The sequence below is a fragment of the Watersipora subatra genome, unplaced genomic scaffold (genome assembly GCF_963576615.1).
Source record: "Watersipora subatra unplaced genomic scaffold, tzWatSuba1.1 SCAFFOLD_333, whole genome shotgun sequence".
NCBI lineage: Eukaryota > Metazoa > Bryozoa > Gymnolaemata > Cheilostomatida > Watersiporidae > Watersipora > Watersipora subatra.
In genome coordinates this window covers 7,501-14,289 of record NW_027045371.1, presented here as the reverse complement: position 1 = coordinate 14,289, position 6,789 = coordinate 7,501, and the positions used below count along the sequence as shown (strand labels likewise).

Sequence of the window (6,789 nt, the reverse complement as noted above, 5' to 3'; positions counted from 1 at the left end):
ATCGCTGCGAGCCTCCACCAGAGTTTCCTCTGGCTTCGCCCTGCTCAAGCATAGTTCACCACCTTTCGGGTCTGAGCGCGCGCGCTCTCGCGCCGCGGGCACTCGCGTCGAGTCGCCCGCGGGCCGGCGTTGCGCCGACACGCCAGTGCCGGATCGCGCCCGTTTTGCCTTAGCTGCGCCGCTGGGGTTCGCGCGTGAGCCCATCGACTCGCGCGCGCGCTCAACTCCTTGGTCCGTGTTTCAAGACGGGTCGGACGGAGTGCCGGGAACCACACGACTCGGACCCCGGGTGCCGCGTGGCGTCGAGCGGCGCGACAGACGGCGCGCGCGACGACAAACTGCGAGCAGTTCGCCGCCGGCGTCCGCGAGCCCGCCGCCTCGAGCCACTCCCGCGCGGGGAGTGCACCGCAGGCGCTCCTCGCCCGTCGAGTCGGTCAACGCCTCGGTCGGCCTATAACACGACGCGCGAACGCGTCGCCACCTAGCCGCCGGGCTTCCGACGACTCGACGGGCGGTCGTCGCGCTCCGCCGCCGCCAAGTGCACCGATCGGACCGCCCTCCCGAGAGAGCGCGGCCGCTCGGCTGAATGACGACGACGAACTCGCCCGGTTCCGTCCGTTTGCCTCTGAACGGTTTCACGTACTCTTGAACTCTCTTTTCAAAGTTCTTTGCAACTTTCCCTCACGGTACTTGTTCGCTATCGGTCTCGCACTAGGTATTTAGCCTTAGATGGAGCTTACCACCCGCTTTGGGCTGCACTCTCAAGCAACCCGACTCCGCGACGACGACGGGCGTCCGACGCTCGTCCGGCGAGTAGAGGGCTGACACCCGCTCGGGCAGACCCTTTCAGAGATACTCGTGCCGGGAGCGACGGTCGCGAGTCGCCGCCGAAACGCCACATTGCACGGCGACCGAGGGGTCGCGGGCTTCGGCGCTGGGCTTCTCCCCTTTCGCTCGCCGCTACTCGGGGAATCCTAGTTAGTTTCTTTTCCTCCGCTTACTGATATGCTTAAGTTCGGCGGGTAGTCGCGTCCGATCTGAGGTCGTACTAGACGAGTTCGGACGACCGCGAGAGCCGCGCGGGACGAAGAGGGAGCGCGCGGTCTCTCCGTCGCCGCGCGAGCGACGGAGGCGACGGCGATCGCCGCGTCGCGGCCGCGCGGGCTCGTCGAGAACCGACTCGACGAAACCTCGCGCGCCCGACGCGCGTCGCCGTTCGCGCGCGCTACGCCGAAACCTCTTCGTCTCTCTCTCTCTCTCCGCGCGGTCACGCGTCGTCCGGGCCCGGGCGCGCGCTCCCCTCGGGAGCGAGCGCGCCGGTAGTACGCTTGAGGACGAGGCCGACGCGCGGTCGGCAGCGTCCCAGGGCGTCGCGAGCGGCGCCGACGAGGGCGCGCTCGAGCGACGATGGTCGGCGAATGACGACCCTCAGACGGGCGCGGCCTCGGGATGACCCGAGGCCACAATGTGCGTTCGAGATGCCGATGATCGATGTGTCCTGCAGTTCACATTGCCTAACGCAGCTGGCTGCGCTCTTCATCGACGTGCGAGCCGAGTGATCCACCGCTCAGAGTTGTGCTTCGCGTAGTCGGGGCTACGCTCTCAGTTCGCGTTCGACTCGCTCGGGGCGGCAGGCAGCGCCGCCCGCGCGCGCGAGTCCTCGCCCGGTCCTCGCTTCGGTCCTCGTGTGTGTCAAACCGAGACGAACGAGCGCAGTTCGGTACGGGCGCCTCTCGCGAGCTCGCCGTGCGACGGCGGCTAGCTCGCACGAGGTCTTCGAGCGATAATCGCGGCGCGCGCCGAAACGCGCGACGCGACTTTACCGACCACCCCGGTCCTACGCACCCGTACCTTTCGCGTAACCGTCAATTCCCGCCTCGACGTCGACCGCGAAGTCGACGTCGCGACGCGCCGTCAATTCCCGCCTCGGCGTCGAACGCGAAGTCGACGCCTCGACGCTAACCGTCAATTCCCGCCTCGGCGCCGACCGCGAAGTCGACGCCTCGACGCTAACCGTCAATTCCCGCCTCGGCGCCGACCGCGAAGTCGACGCCTCGACGCTAACCGTCAATTCCCGCCTCGACGCCGACCGCGAAGTCGACGCCTCGACGCTAACCGTCAATTCCCGCCTCGGCGCCGACCGCGAAGTCGACGCCTCGACGCTAACCGTCAATTCCCGCCTCGGCGCCGACCGCGAAGTCGACGCCTCGACGCTAACCGTCAATTCCCGCCTCGGCGCCGACCGCGAAGTCGACGCCGCGACGCTAACCGTCAATTCCCGCCTCGGCGCCGACCGCGAAGTCGACGCCTCGACGCTAACCGTCAATTCCTTTTCTCTTCGGGCTCGCGGTCGACGTTCTCGAGCGCGTCGCTTTCGCGAACGCGTTCTCGAACGACGGCCGGATCATCGACAATGATCCTTACGCAGGTTCACCTACGAAAACCTTGTTACGACTTTTACTTCCTAGAAGTGATCAAGTTCGTCTCACTTTCCGCCTCGCGACGCGACGCCCGAGAGCGCCGTGTGCCGCGCGCGGTCCGTGAGCCTCACTAAACCACTCAATCGGTAGTAGCGACGGGCGGTGTGTACAAAGGGCAGGGACAGATTCCCCGCGAGCTGATGACTCGCCAGTACAAGGAATTCCTCGTTCACGGAGAACAATTGCAATCTCCGATCCCTAGCACGTTCGCGGTTCAACGGGTTGCCCACGCCGACCGGCGCGGGAGAAACACGCTGATGCGAACAGTGTAGCGCGCGTGCGGCCCCGAACATCTGAGGGCATCACTGACCTGTTATTGCTCTCCGCTTCACGCGGCTAAAAGCCGCTTGTCCCTCTAAGAAGCGAACGGTCGCCGTCCGTAGTCGGCGCCGTCTATTTAGCAGGCAAGAGTCTCGTTCGTTATCGGAATTAACCAGACAGATCGCTCCACGAACTAAGAACGGCCATGCACCACCAACCACTGAATCGAGAAAGAGCTCTCAACCTGTCTGTCATAACAGTGTTCGGGCCGGGTGAGGTTTCCCGTGTTGAGTCAAATTAAGCCGCAGGCTCCACTCCTGGTGGTGCCCTTCCGTCAATTCCTTTAAGTTTCAGCTTTGCAACCATACTCCCCCCGGAACCCAATGACTTTGGTTTCCCGGGCAATACTGCTGGCGGCAACTTCTGTAGAAGTGCGCCCAATTGCCAGTCGGCAACGTTTACGGTCAGAACTACGGCGGTATCTGATCGCCTTCGCACCTCTGACTTTCGTTCTTGATTAATGAAAACATTCTTGGCAAATGCTTTCGCAGTAGGGCGTCTTCGGACGATCCTTGAATTTCACCTCTCCCGTCCGAGTACGAATGCCCCCGGCAGTCCCTGTTAATCATTGGCTCGCCGACTCTCTAACCAACAAAATGAGTACGAGCCCATTTTCCATCATACCATGCTGAGCTGTTCAAGCTGCTCGCCCCCTCTAAGCGGTTCAATTTCTTCAAGGTGAACGTGCAGCGGCGGCGCGCTCACACGGCGAAGTGCAAGCGACGCGCGCCCTCCGCGCCTGGCTCGGTCGGGCGAGAGCGACCGGTACGGCCGTCCGCCCTCCCGCGTCTGACGCTTCAACTACGAGCTTTTTAAACGCAGCAATATAAATATACGCTGCTAGAGCTGGAATTACCGCGGCTGCTGGCACCAGGCTTGCCCTCTAGTGGATCCTCGTTAAAGGATTTGAAGTGTACTCATTCCGATTACGGCGACGCGTTTGCGCGCCGCATCGGTATTGTTCGTCACTACCTCTCGGTGTCCGAAGTGGGTAATTTGCGTGCCTGCTGCCTTCCTTAGAAGTGGTCGCCGTTTCTCATGCGGCCTCTCCAGAATCGAACCCAGATTCTCTGTTATCCGTTAACGCCACGGTTGGCATAGCACCAACCGTCGTCAGCATGATAGATCAGAAACTCAGTGTAGGCGTCGCCGGCTCGAAGGCCGTGCGATCGGCGGCAATTACTCGGGTGTCGTCCACCGAGGCTCGTCCGGAGACGAGCCGCTGGTTTTCGCCTAATAAGTGCGCCCTTCCCACGCCCGGAGGCGAAGTCGGAGCCTTGTCGCATGTATTAGCACCGGAGTTACCGCACGTTATCCACGGGTGAGTCTGTCCCCAGTGGAGTCATAACCGATTTAATGAGCCGTCCGCAGTCTCGCCGTCTACACGGCTTGTACTTAGACATGCATGGCTTAATCTTTGAGACAAGCATATGATTACTGGCAGGATCAACCAGATAGAGCTCGGTCGACGCGTACGTCGCCGGCGTCGGGCGCGAGGGGTTGCCGGTCCCTCGCGCCCTCTAGCGTCCGTCGCCTCGGTCGACGGACGCGGCAATCTAGGTTCGCGTCTCGAGGCTCGCCGCGCGCCGCCGCCTCGCGAGCGTACGAAGCACACGTCCGCGTCAGACGCGTCCGCGCTTCGTCTCTCCTCGCGAAGCCGCGCGCGACTCTCGCGTCTTACGACTGCCCGTGCGTAAGACGCGCGCGACGACTGTCGGCGCTCGCCGCCTCTAGCGACGAGGCCTCCGCGTCGCGACGCGTCTCGCCGTTCGTGAGAACGGCCGTCGGCGTGTCGCGCGACGATCGTCGTCGATGGTACCCGGCCGCGCGCCTCGATCGCCGGGCTCGACTCGATCGTCGCTAATGTTCACCACCTTTCGCGCGATCACCTCAACGCCGAGCGAGCGTCTCTCGAAGGAGAGGACGCCCCTCGCGACTCGTCAGTCGTACCGCTCGAGCGACGGTTTCGACTGTCCCGACCCTTCGCTCGCCTCGCGAGCACTCGCGGACGGCTTCGGCGCGCGGCGCACTAGGTGCTACTCCGACGCGTCGAGCGGCCAGTCGCTAGTCAGCCAAGGAAATGTCCGAGAAGATCTCGGACGGTTGGGGGCGCTCCCTTATCGCTCGAGTTCCGGAGGGCGGTACCCACTCGCGTACTCGCGTACGCGCCCTCGGATATGGAATCGAACGACCCGCGAAGGCGGGAGCGCGCGGGTACTAGTAGCGCGCGGTAGTTCGCCTCCTGAGAAGACCGACAAGACGAGCAGCCTTCGGCTAGCCGAGCGAGACGGCCTCTACCAGTAGTGCGCGGTAGTCCGCCTCCTGAGAAGACCGACAAGACGAGCAGCCTTCGGCTAGCCGAGCGAGACGGCAACTACTAGTAGTACGCGGGAGCTCGCCTCCTGAGAAGACCGACAAGACGAGCAGCCTTCGGCTAGCCGAGCGAGACGGCCTCTACCAGTAGTGCGCGGTAGTCCGCCTCCTGAGAAGACCGAGAAGACGAGCAGCCTTCGGCTAGCCGAGCGAGACGGCCTCTACCAGTAGTGCGCGGTAGTCCGCCTCCTGAGAAGGCCGACAAGACGAGCAGCCTTCGGCTAGCCGAGCGAGACGGCCTCTACCAGTAGTGCGCGGTAGTCCGCCTCCTGAGAAGGCCGACAAGACGAGCAGCCTTCGGCTAGCCGAGCGAGACGGCCTCTACCAGTAGTGCGCGGTAGTCCGCCTCCTGAGAAGGCCGACAAGACGAGCAGCCTTCGGCTAGCCGAGCGAGACGGCCTCTACTAGTAGTGCGCGGTAGTCCGCCTCCTGAGAAGGCCGACAAGACGAGCAGCCTTCGGCTAGCCGAGCGAGACGGCCTCTACTAGTAGTGCGCGGTAGTCCGCCTCCTGAGAAGGCCGACAAGACGAGCAGCCTTCGGCTAGCCGAGCGAGACGGCCTCTACTAGTAGTGCGCGGTAGTCCGCCTCCTGAGAAGGCCGACAAGACGAGCAGCCTTCGGCTAGCCGAGCGAGACGGCCTCTACTAGTAGTACGCGGGAGCTCGCCTCCTGAGAAGACCGACAAGACGAGCAGCCTTCGGCTAGCCGAGCGAGACGGCCTCTACTAGTAGTGCGCGGTAGTCCGCCTCCTGAGAAGGCCGACAAGACGAGCAGCCTTCGGCTAGCCGAGCGAGACGGCCTCTACTAGTAGTACGCGGTAGCTCGCCTCCTGAGAAGACCGACAAGACGAGCAGCCTTCGGCTAGCCGAGCGAGACGGCCTCTACTAGTAGTGCGCGGTAGTCCGCCTCCTGAGAAGACCGACAAGACGAGCAGCCTGCCTGCCTGCCTGCCTGCCTGCCTGCCTGCCTGCCTGCCTGCCTGCCTGCCTGCCATCGTCTGACTTTGACTTTGCCTGCCTGCCTGCCTGCCTGCCTGCCTGCCTGCCTGCCTGCCTGCCTGCCTGCCTGCCTGCCTGCCTGCCTGCCTGCCTGCCTGCCTGCCTGCCTGCCTGCCTGCCTGCCTGCCTGCCATCGTCTGACTTTGACTTTGCCTGCCTGCCTGCCTGCCTGCCTGCCTGCCTGCCTGCCTGCCTGCCTGCCTGCCTGCCTGCCTGCCTGCCTGCCTGCCTGCCTGCCTGCCTGCCTGCCTGCCTGCCTGCCTGCCTGCCTGCCTGCCATCGTCTGACTTTGACTTTGCCTGCCTGCCTGCCTGCCTGCCTGCCTGCCTGCCTGCCTGCCTGCCTGCCTGCCTGCCTGCCTGCCTGCCTGCCTGCCTGCCTGCCTGCCTGCCATCGTCTGACTTTGACTTTGCCTGCCTGCCTGCCTGCCTGCCTGCCTGCCTGCCTGCCTGCCTGCCTGCCTGCCTGCCTGCCTGCCTGCCTGCCTGCCTGCCTGCCTGCCTGCCATCGTCTGACTTTGACTTTGCCTGCCTGCCTGCCTGCCTGCCTGCCTGCCTGCCTGCCTGCCTGCCTGCCTGCCTGCCTGCCTGCCTGCCTGCCTGCCTGCCTGCCATCGT

The 6,789-nt window shown here is 64.2% G+C and overlaps 1 non-coding gene across 1 annotated transcript; it reads right to left on the bottom strand.

Moving 5' to 3' along the window:
* Positions 1-1,422: 1,422 nt before the first annotated feature.
* Positions 1,423-1,575, bottom strand: LOC137410393 (5.8S ribosomal RNA). The gene has a single exon (XR_010981182.1). It is a non-coding gene; the product is annotated as a 5.8S ribosomal RNA (ribosomal RNA).
* Positions 1,576-6,789: the final 5,214 nt, after the last annotated feature.